This window comes from Cebus imitator, unplaced genomic scaffold (assembly GCF_001604975.1).
Source record: "Cebus imitator isolate Cc_AM_T3 unplaced genomic scaffold, Cebus_imitator-1.0 Scaffold177, whole genome shotgun sequence".
Lineage (NCBI taxonomy): Eukaryota > Metazoa > Chordata > Mammalia > Primates > Cebidae > Cebus > Cebus imitator.
Genome location: NW_016107492.1, coordinates 722,731 through 744,837, shown reverse-complemented (window position 1 = coordinate 744,837; position 22,107 = coordinate 722,731). Strand labels below are relative to the sequence as shown.

At 37.3% G+C, this 22,107-nt stretch overlaps 1 protein-coding gene across 5 annotated transcripts in view; it reads right to left on the bottom strand.

The window, feature by feature from the left end:
* The window catches only part of FAM13A (family with sequence similarity 13 member A), a 390,503-nt gene that overhangs the window by 94,224 nt on the left and 274,172 nt on the right, over window positions 1-22,107 (bottom strand). The window lies entirely within an intron of this gene.

Here is a 22,107-nt window from a genome sequence, read left to right as displayed (position 1 = left end):
CCGAGTAGCTGGAATTACATGTGCCTGCCACCATGCCCAGCTTATTTTTCTATTTTTAGTAGAGGTGGGGGTTTCACCATGTAGGCCAGGCTGGTCTCAAACTCCTGACCTAAGGTGATCTGCCCACATTGGCCTCCCAAAGTGTTGAGATTACAAGCGTGGACCACCGCGCCTGGCATGAATGTTTCAAATATCTCATAAGATACAAATATTTTCAGAAATAGTTAACATTCAAGTGACAGAATTACATATTATTTTGTCCTCGGAATTTTATGAACACATTAATACTACCTGGCTAAAACAGACATAAAAGCTCAATAATAAAGGACCTAGCATTAAAAAAAAAAAAAAATCGTAAGATAAGCTACAATTTACACTCAATACATTCAAAATATGTTAAGCTGAATTGTAATTTACCTTCAGTATTAGATTTCACATATTTCCTAATAAATTAAGTCTCCCTATCAATATTCCTCTAACATGTCATATTACACAGAATGTCAATGGTTTTTTAAAAAATTCATTAATGCTGTAACTCAGTAACGACATGCTTTTTCAAGTGTCTATCATTTATAACAATTCCTACTTTTTGTGGTTTTTGATCTATTTTGGGGGCATTGTTTGATGATCATTTATGAATTTGTACCTGATTTCAACCCCTTCGCTCTACCCCACCCATTGCCCAAGCTCTTGATCACTTAAACAACTTTATTATTTCTATTTCTGACATCCTCTTGTCAGTTCATAATCATGGAGTGGGAGTACCATTCATGACATCTGTCACTTCTAATTTTTCAAACGCTGATATTTCGACTGCATTTCCCTGGCTACGATTCTCACTCACTGAGCCCCTTAATGGGTATCCCTCTTAACCTCCAATACCTCTCCCTCCCTCATTCCTCTGCCTTTTTCACTCAGCTCTCTGTTCAGCTGCAACTGTTTTGTGATGTCCACAGACGGTAGCCTGCAATAAAACCAATAGGCATAAAAAAAAAAAAAAAAAAAAAAAAAAAAAAAAGGCCCATTCCTGACTCTCCTGAGCATTTAGTTATTTCTAAAATGGGTTCCCTAGCATCTTCCACTTCTTGACCCTTTATAAGTCCTGCCAGCTGGGCTGTTTATTGCCAGAGTGCTAAACATTGCAAAAGAAAGTCTCATAACTTGGTAACTAGTTACACTAAAAATTCATAATACTTAACTTTAGTTTGAACCACAATACTGTGTTGCAACCTTTTTCATTATCTTTAATGACTGTTCACTGCATTCCTACAGCAACTGCTTCAAATCTTCTCCAGTGCCACAAACCAGAACCTCTCTCATTAATTATTTCACCTGCCAATTGACTGAGAAAGTCAAGATCTTCAAACATAAGCAAATAGCTTTGGTCTTCTCTGTGCCACCTACTACCCCCATTCCCACTCCAACACACATCTTGCCTCATTCTTTTTGACTTCTTCTTGGTCTAGGAGAGAGGGTCCTTACATATAGGACTCAAGTCTCTTATCTGTGTATTGGATCTCATCATTTTCTCTTGCCTCTGGAAGGAGCCTTGTCTCTCCTATCTTAAATCTGCCCCTCGCTACTCTCTTCTCCTCCCCTCTGGCAGGCAACCAAATGAGTGTCCCTCAGTATTAGAAAGTGCTTCTCAGCAGTCCTACCCTCTGGTGCTGCAGAGCTATTTCCCTCTTCCTTCCCACTGACAGACTTCCCCCAAATCTATCTCTGCTGTCTCCACTTTCTCATAAATTATTTATTCCTCCATCCTATGCCAATGGACTTCGATCTTTACCACTCTTCCAAAACTGCTTTTAAGGCCATCAAGGCTCTTTTAACCACTAAATACAAACACTTTTTCTTAGATCCTCTCCTACTCTTGACTTTTCTGCAACACTCACCTTCAGTTTTTGGAAAGTCTTTGGTTCTCTGTGATCTTTCTTGGGAATTCACCAAACCTTCCTGATCAACATTTGCCTTTTATTTCATTTGTCTTTCTTTCTCTTTTAGCCCTGCCTCCAAGCCCAACACCATTCAATACAGGGATTCAATAAATTGGGCACTGGAATTATACCTCTGGGGACTGGGTCCTGACTTCACCCCTGACAGGCAGTGCAAACTCGGGCAGGTTTTTGAAAAGCTCCGAGGCTGCTCTGATGAATAAATGAGACCATGAATGTAAAATACATAGAATGGTGCCTGGCAGATAGTTAAGTGCTCAGGAATTATGAGTATTATCAACCCAATCAAACATTCAAGACCTCATATTATCTGATCTCCAAACTTCTCTTCCTCCTGGCCCTTGTTGATAATGATGCTATTATTCCCTTTGTGAATCAGATTCAAACCATGAGTCATCTTTACTCCTTCTCTCCTACCCTCAACCAAATCTGCTGATTGCCCTGTCATGTTTCTTTAATCAATCTGCCTAGGTCATCTGTACTCTTAGGATAACTTTCAAAATGTTCTTTCTGGCTCCAAAGAATACATTTCACTATTAAAGTCAACTTCTACCATGCTTGTAATCTGGTAACACATTCCTGTACTCAAAAACTTCCATAGCTCCCAACTACCTCTTACATGAACCCCAATTCTTTTCATATGATGATTAGAACACTCCACCTATTAACCCCAACTTGCCTCTCCAGTTCAGCTGCTTAAACCTCCGCTAAGGAAACAACTCCAGACATTCGTGGGTCACTATTTTCAAATCTGCTCTGAACTTTTCCATTCTAAATATATACACATGCTGTTCCCTCTCTCGAATATTTTCCCATTTCATTCCCTTCAGGCAAAATCCTACCCATACTTTAGGTCTAGGCAAATTGAAATAAGTCTTTTAATTAATTAATTAATTTGTTTTATTTTATTTTATTTTTTGAGACAGTCTCTCTCTTGTCCAGGCTGGAGTGTAATGGCACCATCACAGCTGACTGCCGTCTTTACCTCCTGGGCTCAAGCATGCCTTCCACCTCAGCCTCCTGAGTAGCTGAGACCACAGGTGGATGCCGAAATGCCTGGCTAATTTATTTTTTGAAGAAATGGGGTTCTTACTATGTTGCCCAGGCAGGTCTTGAACTCCTGGGCTCAAGCAATCCTTCGACCTTAGTCTCTCAAAATTTTGGGATTACAGGTGTAAGACACTATGTCTGGCCAAAGAAATCTCTGGACCTTTTAAACTCATATAGCCCTTTGTATATCGACGATGATATATATCTTTTTTCCAGCAGTTTTATTATTGAGTCTACTGTACATACTATCTTCCTTTTGGCATGTAAATTTCCCACAACAGGAACTGTATCTTTCCTGTAGCCCTGACACAAAACAGACACTCAATAAATGCAGAATGAATTAATGGATACCTTAATTACTCTTCTATTGATTCTGAAGTATAGCTCCTTTTCTTAGATTTAAACTTATCAAGCAATATTCTGTCCACTTTTAAACATTTTCCATTGTAGGGCTACCCATAAGATAAACTAGATGCCATATGCAGGTTCAAATGAAAAATAACACTAACAAATGACTGACTTAAGGAATGAACTACCTGGGTTATACACTGATGTGCAGTCGCAGATGTGCTAAAAGTAAGGTTCTATCCAAAACTTCTGAAATCTTTTAAGCATTCTGCATTACCCAGTTTCTCCTAGGTTGTCAATTTCCTTTTCCATGTTTTAGCTGGCTTGCAGATTTCTAATTTTCTTTCATAACTTATTCAGCAGATTCCAAGTGTTTGGCAATATCTGTGTTTGCTCTTGTCCTATCAAGAGCCACAAAAATGATGTGGCTATGTTTCTTTTAATTTCAACATCAACTGAAAACAACCAAAGAACCAAGAACATTTCTTGGCCACACTAATTCATTTTCAGATATTGTTTTCAAATCAGATAGATTTATTTCCTAAGATATAATGATATATTAAAATAATTTATTTCTTACAAGTTTGAAAAGAAGTTGCTTCTAGCCTGAGCAACATAGTGAGATCTCAACTGTACAAAAAAGAAAATTAGCAAGGTATGGTGATGTGTGCCTGTGGTCTCAGCTGCTTGGGAGGCTGAGGCTGGAGGATCACTTCAGCCCAGGAGGTCGAAACTACAGAGAGCCATGATTGTGCCACTGCACTCCAGCCTAGGTGACAGAGTGAGTCTCAGGCAAGAGCTCTTTCTCACATTCTTGTCAATTTTTGTAAAACATCCTAAGGAGTAAATGCCCTCCAAAAGATACATGATATTGATAAATGGTAAGGACTAAGTCTAATATGAGTTGTTTAGAATCATGAATCCAAGATTTTTACACACAAATAATTTAGATATTCTGGTGTTTTTATACAAGATCCTGAGTAAGCTAGTTTTCCAACAAACTGTGTTAGAACACCAGTGGATTTCTGGGCTTACAGGACAATATCATCACCATCAACAATAAAATGTCAATAAAAAAGGGAGAAGAAACCAGAGGAGTGCACGTAGGTAAAGCAACAAGTATTTATTGTGAATTTATGGTGTGCTCATTGCAACAGATGTGCAAATGAAGAAGTCAGTTAATGTGAACGCTCAGCTAGTAAGTGGCTGACATGGAGCCAGTATCTGAATGCCAGTGTCTATACCTGTTCCACCATCCAACAGCCCCTCAAGATAATAAAGTACTATTGTTACGTACTGATATACATATTATTAATTGGATATGGAAAATAATCCTTCTTCTGACCTGAGGTTTATATTTAGACGAGTATATATATATATATATATATATATATATAGAGAGAGAGAGAGAGAGAGAGAGAGAGAGATACATGTATTCAGTAATGGCTACACAGTCTTACATAATGGCTGTCTGAACACTGAGGCATACACTGGACCATAACAAACTTCTCCTGCTACTGAGTGGCAGGAGCCAGTTGAAGTTGGGGAAGGAAGTGGTGCGGTTTGGGTGTTAGGAGAAAGAGGAAGGTGCAAAGAAGAAATGATGGAAAATCAAGTTTTAAATTATATTCTTAATTGTATTCCTCTTTAAAAAATTAATATATGGAAGTAACAGGTGTTTTTTTATAAGGAAACTCAAGTATTTGTTAAAGAATAATTACAAAACCATATAAAAAGCTTGTTTTAGAAAGCAAATAGTGATACTCAAAACAGGCCGAGGCTAATAAGAATAATGAACTTCTAGTTAGTTAATACTATTTTCTTGAGTAACAGTGAAATAAACATGCTTGCATTACTGAAGACCAAAATAAAAATAATAAAATGAACATAATTAAAATGTGTTTCCTCATTTATTTATTAGATTTATCCAGTCTATAAAAGATTACAGAAGAAAAATATCCCATAGAGATAGAAATTATACCATTGCTTTTCCAAAGACACCTCTCTTTAATTCTGATGATGTGTCTTGCTTTTAAAACTGCTACGGGTTTACTTCATTAAAATCTATCTGAGTAGGCTTGCTGGACTCCCAAATGGCTCACGGTTCATTCATCTGGATTCTAAAATCTTGTAAAGCTGTCAGTAAAGAGGGGAGGGAAGAGTTGCTAAGAGAGGTAGGTTTAAAGGACTCCACAGCAGGAGGTGCACCTTTCAGGGTTCCCTTCTTCACTGACTAACTGGCTTCACCATTTCAAACACCAAAAATAAGATTCAAAACATTCCCCAGAAAGATTGAGTACTGATTTCAAATCAAAAGACAAGCATTTATTCATGGTACATGAAGTAGCAAAGTTATACAGAAATTCATGTAGATGCTTTTATTTTTAAGTAAATTTATTCTAAGAACTGAGGGACTATGATTCTCTATAAAAAGTAGTTAAAAATAAGTTTTTCGAGACAACTTATGTAATTGGTCCCCAACTTTCTTGGACAGGGAAAAATCCACAGTTTTGCCAGATGGACTCTCAGTTAGTGATTATTGCCAATAAATAAGTGCTTCAAGCACATTTTCCTGGAATGGGACTCTCTGGGCATGACTTTCTCCAAATCTCCCGTGGGAGTCCGGATAATAGTGTTTCTGTTCTCATAAAATAAGTCATGTCCCACACAACAGCTGCTACCACACCTGAGATCAGCTGCCTTAAATTGTCCCCATGAACTTTCACCTTGTTAACTGATATTTCCTGACAGCTGAGAAGCAGGCTTTAGCAGGGCTTCCTTGGAGAAACATCAAAATTGTTTAGTGTGATATGGTAACCGATTGGCTGATTCTGTCCACAAAACATAAAATAAACTCTTCATATTTCTGAGACATGAAATACCAAGCACAAGCATACAAATCTCTTAATGTCAGTACACTGGCTGGTAAAATTAATTTGCTTTAACATGAAGTGAAATTATTTTATTTGAATTGATCCTGTAAATAAATAAGTGAAAATATTTTTTTTAAAAAAGAGGAAGTAGTAATTATTTGTTTTATCAAGAATAAGTTTAGGAATATAGCTAACAAGGGAAGTAAAGGACCTCTTCAAGGAATACTACAAACCACCGCTCAAAGAAATCAGAGAGGACATAAACAAATGGAAAAACATTTCATGCTCATGGATAGGAGGAATTATAGAGTCAATGCTATTCCCATTAAACTACCACTGACATTCTTCACAGAATTAGAAAAAACTATTGTAAAATTCATATGGAACCGAAAAAGAGCCCAAATAGCCAAGACATTCCAAGCAAAAAGAACAAAGCTGGAAGTATCACACTACTTTAAATCATACTATAAGGCAACAGTAACCAAAACAGCATGATACTGGCACAAAAACAGACACATAGACCAATGGAACACAATAGAGAGCTCAGAAATAAGACCACACACCTAAAACCATCTCATCTTCAATAAACCTGACAAAAGCAAACAATGGGGAAAGGATTCCCCCATGTAATAAATGGTGCTAGGAGAACTGGCTAGCCATATGCAGAAAATTGAAACTGGACCTCTTCCTTACATCACATACAAAAATTAACTCAAGATGGATTAAAGATTTAAATGTAAAACCCAAAACTATAAAAACCCTAGACGAAAATCTAAGCGATATCATTCTGGACACAGGCATGGGCAAAGACTTAGCACTAAGAAAACAACAAAAAGTAAATGCAACAAAAGCAAAAATTGACAAATGGGATCTATTTAAACTAAAGAGCTTCTGTACAGCAAAAGAAAGATTTCACTATCATTAGAGTGAAAGACAACCTACAGAATAGGAGAGTATTTTTTGCAATCAATCCATCTGACAAAGGTTTAACATTGAGTCTACAAAGAATTTAAATTCACAAGAAAAAAGCAACCCCATTAAAAAGTGGGCAAAGGACATGAACAGACACTTCTTAAAAGAAGATGTTTATGTGGCCAACAAACATGAAGAAAAGCTCAACATCACTGATCATTAAAGAAATGCAAATCAAAACCGCAATGAGATATTGCCTCATGCCAGTCAGAATAGTGATTATTAAAAAGTCAAGAAACAACAGAGGCTGGCAAGGTTACAGAGAAAAAGGAACACTTTTATACTGTTGGTAGAAATGTAAACTATTTCAACCATTGTGGAAGACTGTGGTGATTCCTCAAAGATCTAGAACCAGAAATACCATCTGACTCAGCAATATCATTATTAGGTATATACGCCCCAAAATATAAATTATTATATTTTAAATATATGTGCACATGTATGCTCACTGCAGCCCTATTCACAATAGCAAAGACATAGAATCAACCCAAATGCCCATCAATGATAGACTGGATAAAGAAAATGTGGTACATATACACCATGGAATGCTATGCAGCTATAAAAAGGAAAAAGATCATGTTCTTTTTAGGGACATGATGAAGCTGGAAGCCATTATCCATAGAAAACTAATGCAGGAACAGAAAACCAAATATCACATGTTCTCACTTATAAATGGGAGCTGAATGATGAACACATGGACACTGGGAGAAGAACAACATGCACTGGGCCCTGTTGGAGGGAGGGAGAGCATCAGGAAAAATAGCTAATGCATGCCGGGGTTAATACGTAGGTGACGGGTTGGCAGATGCAGCAAACCACCATGGTATATTTACCTGTGTAAACCTGCACACACTGCACATGTACCCTGGAACTTAAAAAAAAATGAACAGCACCTAGGTGAGTTAAAGACTTCTGCCTTATTTTGTTCATTCAACTGTTTCTTTTGAAAAATCAAAGTATTAAAAAAAGAATAGGTCCTATTCAAAAAATTACAGTATTTGTCCTTAAGGTGTCAAACTCCTATTGCATTTTAGATAACCTGATTTAAAACAAACAAACAAACAAACCAAACATTAAAAAATTCTGCTTTAAAATCCAAGGCTGGACATGGTGGCTCATGCCTGTAATCCCAGCACTTTGGGAGGCTGAGACAGGTGGATCACCTGGGGTCAGGAGTTTGAGACCAGCCTGGTCAACATGGTGAAATCCTGTCTGCACTAAAAATATAAAAAATTAGCTGGGCGTGATGGTGGGCGCCTGTAATCCCAGCTACTTGGAAAGCTGAGGCAGGAGAATCACTTGAACCCGGGAAGTGGAGGTTGCCGTGAGCTGAGATCATGCAACTGCACTCCAGCATGGGCAACAGAGTGAGACTCCATCTCCAAAATAATAATAATAATAATAAAAAATCCATTTCTAGGTCCTTGAGGAATCGCCACACTGTCTTCCACAATGGTTGAACTAATTTACAGGGAAAATGTGGCACATATACACCATGGAATATTATGCAGCCATCAAAAACGATGAGTTCATGTCCTTTGTAGGGACATGGATGAACCCGAAACCATCATTCTCAGCAAAGTGACAGAAGAGCAGAAGATCAAATGCTGCATGTTCTCACTCATAGGCGGGTGTTGAACCATGAGAACACATGGACACAGGGAGGGGAGCACTACACACTGGGGTCAGTTGGGGGGAAATGGGGGAGGGACGGTGTGGGGTGGGGAGTTGGGGAGAGATAGCAAGGGGAGAGATGCCAGATGTAGGTGATGGGGAGGAAGGCAGCAAATCACACTGCCAGGTGTGTACCTATGCAACAATCTTGCATGTTCTTCACATGTACCCCAAACCTAAAATGCAATAAAATAAATAAATGGAAAAAAAAATAAATCCAATGTATTTACCTTATTAATCTAATTTAATTTTTTGAGACAGAGTCTCACTCTGTCACTCAGGGCTCACTAAAAACTCCATCTCCCAGGCTGAAGCAATTCTCCCACCTCAGGCTCCCAAGTGTCTGGCTCTACAGGTGCACAGCACCAAGCCTGGCTATTTAAAAAAAAATTTTTTTTTGTAGTGATAAGGTCTCACTATGTTGCCTAAGTTGGTCTCAAACTCCTTTGCTCAAGTGATCCTCCTGCCTCAACCTCTCTAAGTTCTGGGATTATACGCATAAGCCATCATGCCTGATAAAAATCCAATTTAAATTCAGAAAATTAGAACCAGTGCATCAAATAATTGTTTATATGTGTATATTTTCTTTTCTTAGTGTCATTCATGTATAGAGCATTATTAGAATTCAAAATCAAAAATCTTTTTTCTCACTGAATTTTGGTGAGGAAATATGTAAGTGGGAAAAAGGAAATTTCAAATAAATTAGGAAATAAACTAGACATAAATAAAGCAAGCCAATAAAACTAATGAATTCCCAAAGAGGCACTGAAATTAACTATTTAAATAAAGAAAACGCATTCTAGTATTTCACTATGTGTATCAAAACATCATGTTTCACACTCTATATACAACAAAAATACTAAGTAGAAGAAAATGCACTAAAAATGAATGATAATTCTACAATAATTCTCCAAATTACTACTTTAAGAAGATAACTTTAAAACAAATCAATCCAATTTTAATAGCCTAAAAACAGTCTAGTCAAATAATTTTAACAACTGTAAGTGACTCTGGAAATAGTATCATCCTAGACTTCAAATCACTGTATATGAAACAAATAGTGCAGAATTTGGCCAAACCAAGTAATAGCTGAATGAATACTTGGCTAATAAAAGTTTAAATGAGGTAACTATGATCGCTCTCTTCCTTCCCTGTCCACTAGTCTATTACCACCACTGTTCTCTTTCATTCCCCTTCACCCTCCCTTCCCCATATTTCAATTTATATTAACCTCTGCATTATAGCTTTTTTTTTCTACTAAGTTTTACTAATTTTGGTCTTTTTCACCTTAAATCTAGATTGTACAGAATTGATCTTCCCAAGTACTGCTTGAATCATGTCACAAAGCTTTGACTGCTTTTCATAGCCTACAGTGTAAAATCTAAATTCCATACATGCTCAGCAGGCCTGGTATTCTACTCCTCTACAGACTCATACATAGTGGGGGCCCAGCTGAATGAATCACTTTGCCACCTATTGTGCCCTGCTTTCCCTTCACTAGTTTCTGTTCAGGTTATTCTCCTAACCTGGAATATCCTCCCTAGCTCATACCCATCCATGGAAACAAAACTCAGCCTTTCTCAGCTTCTCACATTCTGCCTATCCCAATTTCTCCATTCAGAGGACTTTATCCCCTGAATGACTGAAGTCACAATTCCAACTCCAAAAGCAGTTCAGTTGTCACTCTACATCAGTGGTCCCCAACATTTTCACCACAGAGGATGGGTTTTATGGAAGACAATTTTTTCAAGGACCGGTGGGGCGGAGGGCAGTGGTTTCAGGATGATTCAAGTGATTACAATTATTGTGTACTTTATTTCTATTATTATTGTATTGTAACATATAATGAAATAATTATACAACTCATCATAATATAGAATCAGTGGGAGCCCTGAGTTCATTTTCCTGAAACTAGACTGTCCCATCTGGAGGTGATGGGAGACAGTGACATATCATCAGGCATTAGATTCTTATAAGAAGCCGGGAACCTAGATCCCCTGCATGTGTAGTTCACAACAGGGTTCCTATTCCTATGAGACTCTAATGCGGCTGCTGCTCTGACAGGAGGCGGAGCTCAGGCAGTAGTGCTAGCGATGGGGAACAGCTGTTAATACAGATAAAGCTTCACTCACTCACCTGCTGCTCACCTCCTACTGTGTGGCCTCGTTCCTAATGGGCCATACACCTGTACTGGTTCACGGCCTGGGGGTTGGGGACCCTGTTCTACATAACTTCTCTAAAATATGACAATTACCACTTCCTCCTTGAAGCATTTGTCATCCATCCTTGATTTAAAACAGAATTTTTTTATATTATAAATGATACAGTATATGTTCATTGTAAAAAAAATTGGAGGCTTATGAGTAAAGATAGTATTTAAAATCATAGAACTGAATGAAAGCACCCGGGAATGGGTAGAAGTTGAGAGGATGTCAGAGGACTGAGACTCGGGGTTCTCTAAATTTGAGAAGTCTGAAAAAGAAGAAAGTTTATACAAAAGAGACTAAGAAAAGATATCCAGTAAGGCCAGAGGAAAACCAGGAGACACTGATGTTATATTAAGCAAAATGAAGAAAGTGCTTCAAAAAGGAGTGATCCGTTGGATCAAATGTTGAGAGAGAGAGAGTAAGATGAGAACAGTAGACTGACCTTTGGATTTGCCATGATAGAGGTTGTTGTTCTTAACAAGAAGACATTAAGTGGTACGCGGGTTGAAGAATGAGAGGAAAGGATATAAAGACAGAAGTACATATAATCCTTGATCAGACATTTGCTCCAATGGAGAAGAGGGATATGGTTTCTAGAGAGGGATTACAAAAATGTTGAGAGCTACTTACTGCACATTTCTTTGCTGATGGGACTAGGCTAGAAAAATGGGAAAACTGATGCTATAAAGGAGGCAGGTGATTATTGGAACACAGCCCTTGGGTGAGGGAGAGGGAATGAGATTCAGAGGACACATATGAGAATACACATACATAACCTTAGAGACGTGCAAGTTCAGCTCATCCACTGTAATGGGAGAGAAGGCAGACTACAAGGATGCAGATGTGAATATGTTGGTAGATTTGGGAGGTAGGAGGATAAGAGCAGTCTTTCCTGATTACTGCTGTGAAATAAGATAAAAACCTCTAGACTGTGCTTTAACCTTTTGTAGATATAAACCATGTTCACATCTCTATTGAACTGAAAGTTAATGTTCTCAGAAAATGAAGGTGGGAGGGAGAAGAGTGAGAATTCTAAATTAGCTTTTTGAAAAATTAGGTACAGAGTTTTGACAAGAGGGCCAAAACAATTCCACGGGAAAATAATATTCTTTTCAGCAAATGGTGCTGGGGCAAATGGATATACACATGCAAAAGAATGAAGCTAGATCCATACCACACAACATAAGTAAAAACTAACTCAAAATGGATCAAAGAACTAAATGTAAGAACTAAAACTATAAAACTCTTAGAAAAAAAATAGATATAAATCTTCATGATCTTGGATTAGGCAACAGTTATTAGATGTGACATCAAAATTAAAAACAAGAAAAATAATAGATTAATTGGACTTCATCAAAATTTAAAATTTTGTGTTTCAAAAGACCCTATCAAAAAATTGAAAAGACAACCCATAGATTATGAGAAAATATTTGCATACCATATATCTGATAAGAGTCTTATATCCAGAATAAAAAATGAACAGAGAATTTGAAAAGACATTTATCTAAAGAAGATATATAATTGGCCATTAAACACATGAAAAGATGTTCAACATTATTATTCATTAGGGCAATGCAAATCAAAACACAATGAGACATCACTTCACATCCAGTAGGATGGCTATAATACAAGAACAGACAATAACAAGTGCTGGTGAAGATGTAGTGAAACTGGAACCATCAAACATTGTTGAAAGGAATGCAAAATTAAGCAGCTGCTTTATCATTCCTTAAAATGTTAAACATAGATTTAACATATGACTCAGCAATTCCACCCCTAGGCTTACACCAAACAGAACTGAAAACATATGCCCATCCGAAGGCTTCTGCAGAAATATTCATGCTATTATTACTCATAATAGCCAAAAAGTAAGTCCAACCCAAACGTCCATCAACTAAAGAATGGATAAGCAAAATGTGGTTCATACAATGAAATATTATTCAGACATAAAAAGGAGTGAAGTACTGATACATGCTACAACATAGATGAGCCTTCAAAACATAAGCTAAGTGAAAGAGAGACACAAAATAAAATGTGCAAGAGTTACAGGGAACCTCATAGGCAAGAAGAAATTTAAAGTGACTATTGACAAAGTGGGAGACGGGCACTCAGGTAAAAGGGAAAATGTTAGCAGAGATACGGAAGTGTGAAACTACTACATTTGAAATAATGTGGTTGTGATGTAGCTCAGATATAGAATGAAGACCCGTAGAAGTGTAAACCAGGAAGGCAGGCTTAGCCAGATTTTTAAAGACTTTTGAAGACCTTGAACTTTATTGAACAAGTCCTCTTTGGTTTTACATGACTTCTATTGTGCTGCTTTTAAACCTCTTTCTATTATGTATTATTGCTAATCACGTATTTGTTTGTCTCAATTAATGTTCTGGTAGACACCCAACAATCCACACCACGCCTTAGTTCTGTCTGGCCCTTCTGTGCCCAGTTCATACATGTAGTACATGGGCTGTGTCCAATAACAATTTGTTAACTTTAATTACTGAAATAAATCCAGCTGAGACCACAAGAGTCCAGATATACTCTGATGATCTATATGCTACTAGAACGATCTGAAGATATGACAATATATTTCTTTACCATGACTTATCTACCATTTCATCAACTACTCATACTCTAAACAAAATTAGAAAAAAAATTTTAATTGAAATTTGGATTCCAGTAAAATGTCAAAATTCAAGTAGTCATAGCAATTGTACTGAAGGGCAGATTTTGGTAAATGAGTAGAGAACAATTTTTTCTTTAAAAATCAAACTACTGAGGGAAATATCAGAGACTTTCATTTGAAAAAGAGACTGAAGTTAAAGCCTAGAAAATATTTTTAATAGATAAGTTGCTTATATTAAATAGTTTATCTAAGACCTTGGGATATTTTTCATGGGAGCTAGTGGCAGTCAAGAATAAATTACAAAATGGTCTGCTGCATGCAAAGATACAGTTAGATATTTCTTGTAATCCAGTTTGAGAGGTTGGGACCCATTTTGAGTCTACCTTTCAATACATCTTTCTTATGAAAGACAGAGAGTGGAAACATCTCAGGAAATGGCAGCTCTGCAGGGGAATTGCATGCTGAAGCTCACGCTGTGCTTTTCACAAAGCAGCCTGAGACACTCCTTCATTCATATGGGTGCCACTGCAGGCGCCCCTGCAGTCGGCTATGATATTTGGTGATTTTTCAAATTATATTGTACATGATATGATTATAAATCTTGTATCTAGGAATGCTTGCTTCATTTCAGCTTCAATAGTCAATTAAAAAACTCTGAAACTTGGCTCCAAGTAGCAGAGAGTGAAACACTGTAAGGGAACAAACACATGTTCAGGAAGTAATTGGAGTGCCCTTTACGAAGTACAAACACAGGATAGTTATGACTGCTTTTCTGGCTGGCTGGACTTCAGAAATGAAGTCAGTCATATTTCATTGCAGATTAGATACCTTGAAGGGCAATGGTTACAGTTAAGGTTGTCAAACGTTGATTCATTATTAATACTGCTGAAACTTTGATTCTCATGAAATACACTATTGTAATGCATTATTAAATTATACAGTGTTCTTTGACAAGTGTCACAAGGCACACACTTTCTGCCACAAGCACAGAGAGCTGCATAGAAATATTATGAGCCTTGTAAAACAATGGATTTCTCCCAGATAGATATGCAGCACATTTACTGACAGACATGCAACAGGATGGACAGAGACTGTGCGGGGACAATGAGAGTGCACAGCTGTCCTGACTTCTGTAGTATCTCTAAGGGTGTGCAATGCAGGGTTCCCTTGGGTCAGTATTTTCTAAGCATCACAAGAGAGAAAACTGACACGTTAAAAAAATCAATTATTTTAGAGTCAGACTTCAATCTCTAACCTAGGTCTAGCTCAGCTAGAGGAAGAAAGGTCAGTCCTCTCATCTGACAGTGGAATTCAAATTCAAATCCTTGGGCACATATAACAATATCACAATAACGACCAGGGTAGCACCAACTGAGTGCATGCCCCCTCGGTACTGGCATGAACACAAAGGAGGCCTAAGACACAGTCTCTCTCCTTCAGAAACTAACTCATCATCAGTTTGGAAAGAATATATGAAAACATACTTTTTATGTGGGAAAGGAACTCAAGGTAGAAATCAGGTAGGAAATAATAGTGAAATAATCAGAAGACCTATATTTAATCTCAGCCTGAAACTATAATAACTATATGATCCTGTATAATTCATCTAACTTAATAAATATTTGTGAAATGAATAACCTTTTCAGAATCATGGGTTCTTCATGCAAGGTCATTTTGCAGATCTGAGATGACTGTTACAGGGCTGATTGACAAAAGTGTGATGTAGCCAAAACATGTTATGTATAGGGTTATTATAATTTGTAAAGCAAATATAAAGACAAAATATGATACACGATCAGATCTTGAAGAGATTATCTGAAACCAAGATAGTCCTGGAAAGTATGGGTTCTCTGCTGGCTCTAGGTATGAAAGAAAGACAAGCACAGAGGTGGAGAAAAGACACCTGGAGAAACAGGTAGAGGGCAGAGGAAGGGGTCCCTTGTAGGCTAGGCACAAGTAAGCTACTATATAGATCTGAGCAGGAGCGGAGTCTGTTTAAACTCCAGTGTCTGTGGAGATGGTAGGGGTGAGGAAGCTGTGGGGCCAAATAAAGACACTGAGCAGTGAGGTTGTCGAACAGCATTTTGGAATTGGCTGGCTATGCCTGGATGATAGGGGTAAAGAGGAGGAGAAGGGTTTAGGTTATCTGAGGGACTGGGAAGACAGGTCTGTTAGAGTTACATGAGTGAGACTCAGCAGAGAATTCTGAATGGCAAATACAGAACCAGAACCCATCACATAGAGTTAAGAGTTGAAGACAGAGGCAATGGAATAATTTGTGTGATGAACATGAATCCAGTAATGTTAGTGGAATGGATAAAATGTAATCATTTTCTAACCACAAGGTGATGGAGACCTACATTACGGTTGAGATCATGAGGAAAAAAATGAGACAAGCGATGTTGGAGACACTGAAAAAAACTACTGACAAGGATTGGTGGCTGATGACAGAAAAGGCTTTGAGTCTGGTGGTTGGAAGAATGAAATACAGAGCAAAGTTGAGAGAGAAAAACGAGAATGAGTTCTGTTTGGGCGTAGTGAGTTTAAGGTACATCCTGAAGTGTAGATTGTCTGGCAGCACTGGAGACTTAGGACTGAGCTCAGGCCCGAGATACTGATTTCTGACTTTTTTCTTCTGTGGCACTAGGTTAGCCATGGAAAAAACAACAGACAGACAGAGAGCAGACAGCCTAGGAAGGAGACTTTGAGGACAGTGCACTTCGGACAGAAGGGTGAAGAATGAAGGAACATCACAGCAAGAGGAAGCAATACAGGAAATAGAATTTTCAAGACTCTGTGAAGTACCACAATACATTTACTATAATGAAAAAATGTTTTTTTAAAAAATTGAAAAAATGGGTGAGATACATTCCTGGGTAAATACATAGAAAGCCCGGAAGAACACATAACGAAACCTGTAATAGCAGTTACCCTTGGGGGAGAAGGGAGTGAATTAGAATCGTGAAGCCAGAGAATCAAAGGGAATTTAGCCATAAGTGATGTATTAAATTTTTGAAGAAGAATGTATATCCTAGATAATGAAAAAGTATTAGGAAAAGGAATAAATAGATAAGAAAGTACTTTTAGAACAGAACAACTCTCATCTGAAACACACTCTCCCATGGTAAGGTTTATTTTTAATATACACTGAAAAGTAATTTATCATGATTCCCCCTCTTATCTATCAAATTAAGAACACATCTGTAAGAAAAGCAAAGACATTGTCTTTAACTCTGTATTCTTCATATTATTTTAGATAAATATTTGGCATAGTGGTAGCTATTTCTTTATAGAAAATAAAAGCATTTAATATTAATCTCTTTATGAGACCCCCGAGTACAAAACTTTCATTAATTGTTAACTTATCTATGGTACCTTGAAAGGCCATGAACTTCTGTTGACACTCAAACCTAATGACAATTTTCCTGTAGTCACAGAGGTTGCCTTAATCCTCATAGCAAGCTGGTTAACCTTTCTGGTTACAAACAATGGAACTATGATTTTTTAAATGAAACTTCTGAGATGTTTCAGCTTTTTTCTTTTCTGTTTTAATGTCTGCCTGAAATACTGATTACTTCAATAACTTTTGATTACGGTACAGTAAGCTACAATTTGGAATCCTGCCAGGATGAGAAAACAAAGAGCTTATCCCCCTCTTCCTTTCCCTCCTTAGGAATTATTTTTCATGAGAACCTGATCTTTATTCCGCCACCATGCTCTGATGTAGTCAAAGAAAAGTATGAAGGACAAAATCTCTTAAAATGTAACAAACATTAACTCTCTCTTCAGATAGCATTAACTTAATAACAATGGCTGTATTCTAGCATTTTGTAATAAAGTGGCATTCTTGTTAAAGATGAAAACCTAGGCAATACCATTCAGGACACAGGTATAGGCAAGGCCTTCATGACTAAAACACCAAAAGCAATGGCAACAAAAGCCAAAGTAGACCAATGGTGTCTAATTAAACATAAGAGCTTCTGCACAGCAAAAGAAATTATCAGTAGAGTGAACCGGCAACCAACAGAATAGGAAAAAATTTTTGCAATCTACTATCTGACAAAGGGCTAATACCCAGAATCTACAAGGAACTTAAACAGATTTACAAGAAAAAAAAAAAAAATAAGTGGGCAAAGGATATAAACAGGCACTTTTCAAAAGAAGACATTTATGCAGCCAACAAACATATATAAAAAAGCTCATCATCATTGGTCATTAGAGAAATACAAATCAAAACCATATTGAGATATCACCTAACACCAATTAGAATGGCAATCATTAAAAAATCAGGAGACAATAGATGCTGGAGAGGATGTGGAGAAATAGGAACACTTATACTGTTGGTAGAGTGTAAATTAGTTCAACCATTGTGGAAAGCAGTGTGGCAATTCCTCAAAGATCTAGAAATAGAAATACCATTTGACTCAACAATCCCATCACTGGGTATACACCCAAAGGATTATAAATCATTCTATTATAAAGACACATACACATGTGTATTTATTGCAGCACTGTTCACAATAGCAAAGACTTGGAACCAACCCAAATGCCCATCAATGATAGATTGGATACAGAAAATGTGGCACATATACACCATGAAATATTATGCAGCCATAAAAAAGGATCAGTTCGTGTCCTTTGCAGGGACATGGATGAAACTGGAAACCATCATTCTCAGCAAACTGACACAAGAACAGAAAACCAAACACCACATATTCTCACTCATAAATGGATGTTGAACAATGAGAAGACATGGACACAGGGAGGGAAACATCATACACCGGGACCTGAGGGGTTGGGAGACTAGGGGAGGGATATCAGGGGCTGGGGAGATTGGGGAGGGATAGCATTAGGAGAAATACCTAATGTAGATGACAGGGCGATGGATGCAGCAAACCACTGCCATGGCACGTGTATACCTACATAACAAACCTGCACAATCTGCACATGTACCCCAGAGCTTAAAGTATGATAAATAAATTAAAAAAAAAATAAAGCACATCCCTCCTCACTTCAACTTTTTTTTACATTTGTATTTGTTTAAACAGTATCACTGAGGTATATTTTACATATGATAAAACCTGCCTGTTTCTACAATTCGGTGACTTTTAGTAACTTTACCAAGTGATATTACCATTTAAGACTGGGACGAATAATAAATTGTTAAGTAGAAGATTTGGAGAAAGATTTTGTGGGCTCTGTGTATTTTGTACACATGCATATTTATTTTTTAATTTAAAATATATGAACTAGCCAATAAGTTCTTCTGGCAAGTAACTGCAATTGAAAATAGCTTCATAATTTCATTTTTGAAATAAAAATATGATTAAGTTATGTTACACATTAAAATAATTTGGTTACTTCAAGATATAGAAAGAATTTGAAATTTCGTTTTAATTAAATTTATTTTAATTATCTCCAATTATCTTTTGATAATTTGTGTCACAAGGAGTTAAGTCAAATTAAAAAGTAAACATCTCTTCACAGATACAGTAGATCTATGGATAGAGGCAGGAAGATCTACTGTATCTTGAAAAAGTTTCTGTGTGATGAAGGTGCCAGGTTAAACATGAGTGATGTTGCTGTATCTAGACCTTTAAGCCTGTCTGGCTCTATTTTTAGAAACTAGAAAGTTGGGCTGGACATGGGGGCTCATGCCTGTAATCCCAGCATTTTGGGATGCCGAGGTGGGTGGATTGTTTGAGCTCAGGAAGTCAAGGCTGAAGTGAGCTGAGACTGTACCAGTGTACTCTAGCTTGGGTGACAGAGTGAAAGCCTGTCTCCAAAAACAAACAAACAAACTAGAAAATGTATAAGAAATTTATAAATACAGCTACGGATTTGTTTTAACTGGGGATAATATATGCCCACGGGAAGAACAAATAGTTGCTACAGCAATGGTTAGCTGTGCCTTCTCTCCATAATCTCACTTCTTGATTTTGATCTTAGAAGTACTGATTCCTTCTCAGAAAAAAGGAGGCTCTTTTCTTGTTAACTTTAGAAGCGAAAAACTTATTTTCATTTTCTGATTGGATGAATAAAAATGACATAAACAACAAATATTAAAATTTTTTTTCTCTATTTTACTTAAGGCATTCTTGACATAATTCTTTACAAGGTAATTTGGTAAAATAACGTTGACACTAGCTCTTGTCACCTAGCCACTTGACTCAGGTTTTTAAACTAGAGAAGAAAACTGCAGAGGACTAGCATTTTGTATCTGTGCCCCTTATTCTTTTCTTAGCTGTTCCTCATTGGCCAAGGCTAATTCTTCCACTGCTTATGACCTTTCCTCTCTGCTGTGCAGAAGGTGCACTGCCCGGCACAGTTTGTTCACAGAGGTTATATTGCGAAAAGTGTCCTTGGGGTTGTACAACACCCAAGCTGCCTTACACAAGATGTGACCACCTAGTCTCCGGATTCCCTCCTGGAGGTCCTTGTTCTATTACCTTCTAGCTTGCAACATCAGCTCCCACTGGCTCTGCCCCCCTACCTACATTTGATTCATTAAAATATTTAAATACCCCAGATGTAACACAATAAACATTGAAAAACTCCAACTCTTTCTGGACCAAGCCCTCCTGTGAGCAGCAGTCTATTCTCTCCCATATCTTCAAGGGATGAAGACTTGTCCACACCTGTTCATTCTCAGTAACTGACAACGACTTCATGAAGGCTCTTATCTGCACTGAATTGCTCCAATAGCCTGCTTGCTGGTCTCCCAGCACCCCTTACTATTTCCATTCGTCTTTCCTTGTTTCTTTCCAATCCAAATACGGGATATAGGTTTTCATGATCTGACCTATCTAGCTTAGTTTCTTAATTCACTTTGACCTTCCCCTGTAGTCTACATTCTACACTGCAGATGTCCTGAATCTACTGCCACACTTGCAGTTCTCCCCCAAATTGTCCTCACTCCCCTGAATGTTCCTCACACTTGTTGCTTTTTCTTCCAGGGGCACCCTTATCTCGATCTCCCTGCCTGATAAACTGCATGTGTTTTATACTGTATTTGAATTGTATTTTATGTTTCTATGTATTTTGAATTGTATTTTATGTTTCTCAAGAGAAGCACCTGAATCTTATTTATGATTTCAGTGTCTAGTACATAACAGGCATGTAGTAAATGTGTCTTTAAGGCTAATTATTGACTTGTATTCAGCCATCTTCTATCTTCCCAAGTGGGAGATTTATGTCTTTCCAGTAACTGCCACATAACTAGATCTTAATAAAGATTAACATCTGTTGAAGGAACCAACACTGCAATTGTCTCCAGATTCTACCTCTTCCAGTCCATCCTGCACACTGATGGAAGGTTACTTTTCCTAATATACTAAGTCCCCATGGTACCTATCACCTCCCTACCCAGCTCACACTTTCATTAGCTTCTTATTACCTCTTGGATAAAATACAGGTTCTCCTATTTCTGTTCTTTTGCATTGGCTATAATCTCTGCCTGGAATGCTCTTTCTTTGATTTTTACAGACTTTCTCCTCCTCCTTATGTCTCAGAACAAGCTTTCCCTGACTACTCAAACTAAAATGATCTTTGCATCAGTCTATTATATTAAATTGTTATAATTTCTTAATACTTTTCATTTATTAGAGCTAAAATTATCTTCTTCACAGTCTTTTTTTCTATTATGTTTCTCTATTGCTTTCCTCATTAGAATGTATGATTCCTTAACACAGGGACCTGATTGGTTTTGTTCATTCCTCTGCATCTCCAGTTTTAAAGCAGTACCTGGAACCAGAGGTTAACCACCCAAACATTTGTTTAACAAATGAAAGAGTGAAAAACTACTTGAACCAGGCATTCAAGGTCCTCAATGACATGGCCTCACTCTATCTTTCCAGCCTTATCTCCAACTAATTCCAGTTTGCAATTTCCAAAATACCTGTTATACCTCCTAAATAAGCATATCTACAATACTCTTGTATTCTTTCTCTTCCTACTAAATTATCTTCATCATTTAAATTACCTTCATCAGATCCAGCTCAAATGCCATGTCTTCTATAAGGCAATACAAAGTGGCAAGCTCCTTACTACATTATTTCTCTGTTTAATGTCTTCTTTCAATTTCCTGGAGGATTTTTATTTTAAAAATAGGTTACAAGGTCTATGACATTCTTAAAATGAAAAATGGTATAATTTCTAGAATTATAGAAATTCTAGTAGTAAATAAGATTCAAGCCCAAATTTACCTATTTTAAGAAAATTGTGGCCAGGTGCAGTGGCTCATGACTGTAATCCCAGCACTTTGGGAGGCCGAAGTAGGTGGATCATTTGAGGTCAGGAGTTCCACACCAGCCTGACCAACATGGTAAAACCCCGTCTCTACTAAAAATACAAAAAAATTAACCAGGTGTGGTGGCACATGCCTGTAGTCTCAGCTACTTGGGAAG